This window comes from Apis dorsata, unplaced genomic scaffold, assembly GCF_000469605.1.
Source record: "Apis dorsata unplaced genomic scaffold, Apis dorsata 1.3 scaffold_190, whole genome shotgun sequence".
Taxonomy (NCBI): domain Eukaryota; kingdom Metazoa; phylum Arthropoda; class Insecta; order Hymenoptera; family Apidae; genus Apis; species Apis dorsata.
The window spans coordinates 15,822-17,897 of NW_006263475.1; the positions used below are offsets into that span (position 1 = coordinate 15,822).

The following is a 2,076-nucleotide window of genomic DNA, read 5'->3' on the forward strand; positions in this document are numbered from 1 at the left end:
TGCTAATTGAATACAATCATTATTATTAAAATTCTTTATTATGATATTAAAAGTCTATTTATATCATTTAATTATCATTCTTGTGAAAATTAGTGTTAATTATAGAATGATGTCCCATATAACTAATTAATTAATGGAAAAAAATGATAGTTAGAACTACTAGGAAAGATTATAGAATCATTTAATATTTATCAAACATATAAATAATTTTTATTTGAATATTTTATAAAATTATAAACTTTTTGAAATCGTTAAATTTAATATTGTTAAATTATTATTGTTGTTAATATTGAGATAAATGATGGATAAAATATCTAATATTAAATTCAAAATAGAATGATTTACCGCAAACTAAAATGTTGCAAAAAAAAAGACTGCACTTTTAGGATTACCAACATAATGGAAAGAATTATTGCAAGCGATCTAGAGATTTTTGTTTAACTTTGATTTGAAAAATCACCATTTAAATTTTTGAATCTATAACCAAATATCTTTCTTTCTATATGTATTTAGGTATTACATATTTGAATTTTTTATACAAATAAAAATATTTGATTTAAATATGATTTTGTACTATTTTAAAGATAATTTATTTATTTCTCACTTAAAAGAATTTTAATGAAAAAAAAATCATCAAATTATGAAATATTTTTTTAAATGATACAATTTGTTAGCTCCAATTGGAGTTACGGAATATAATAATAAAATTAATTATTATATTATATTATATTATATCGATTTACTATATCAAGAGCAAAGTCCATATGCCAATGATGATCTACTGTCACTAGAGTTCGAAGTTCAAGAAGTTGTGGTTGCACTCGTAAGTTTGCAGTTTTTCAGTGAAGGTACACAAGTATTCAAAAACGCTGAGGACCAATCCTCTAATTAAGCGGTATCCGAGATTAGAAAAAGCTGCCTAAAATAAGTTCAAATGCTATGTCATTGACAAGTTCCTTATTTTCTTCTGTTCTGCATGTATTCGCAGTATTCGCTTTCCCTCAGGTAGAATGGCAGTAATTGTCATTGGAAATGGCATGACTATAAAGGTCGTCCCAGATAATAAGACCATATTACCATTCCAGTTATTGTTTCTAAATGTGCAAAGCAATTGGTTAGCAATATTTCTCATAAAAAAAAGGTATTATTCTTGCAGAATCATCTTAAGCCATCTGTGCATGTCTGGACATCATCTGTTCAGTGTTTGAATACAATTTTTAAATGAAATTTATAACAAATCGAAATAAATAACTTACAATTTAAATAATTAAACTTACAATTTCGTAATTTATATTTTATAATATTGTAGAAAATAATTAATATAAATTAATAAATTATTTTTATCAAAGCTATATAATACAATAATATATCTTGTTAATTCGTTATTGTTAATTATTGTTATGATATATGCTGAGCATATATCATAATTCCATTAACAAAGTATAATAAAATTCATGTAATTATTGAATTTTATTTAATTTGTTACAATCAATCTGATATGTAACGAGAAGAAAAAAAAAGGAGAATAATAAACAGTTGCAATCAGTGCATTACAAAAAATTTTATGATTTTTGACGGAGATTTATAAAAAAAAAACTGTTCGATGGTATCATAATTTCTCTTACAGTTTTAATTTATAAAATATAATCGTCTACTTAATAACGTCATGTAAATCCGTTTTCAAAAAAAAAAAAAAGATTTCGAAAAATCGCTTTTAATATCAATATATAAAATGGTTCCATTGCATATTCGGATAATCGATCGAAAAATTGTATGTCGATTGTAACACATTTGCATGCAAGCTTTCATTTTTATTGGAATATTAGAAAATAGGAAGTCAGAGAATATTTAAAAAATAAATAAATAATTAAGAAATTCTAATTTTTTAAATTATTATATAAATTATTACATAAATTTCAAACATAATATATCGAAATTTCAAATTTTGGAAATATAAAATTGAATATATGATATAGTTAGTAAATTAAATTTACTAAAGGTAAAGGAAAATTACAATTTAATTTTGCAAGACAATTAAATATATTTGAGAGTTAAAAATACTTATTGAAAATTTTA

At 22.4% G+C, this 2,076-nt stretch overlaps 1 pseudogene; it reads left to right on the plus strand.

Annotated features, from left to right (window-relative positions):
• The window catches only part of LOC116185470, a 23,219-nt pseudogene that overhangs the window by 10,878 nt on the left and 10,265 nt on the right, over positions 1-2,076 (plus strand).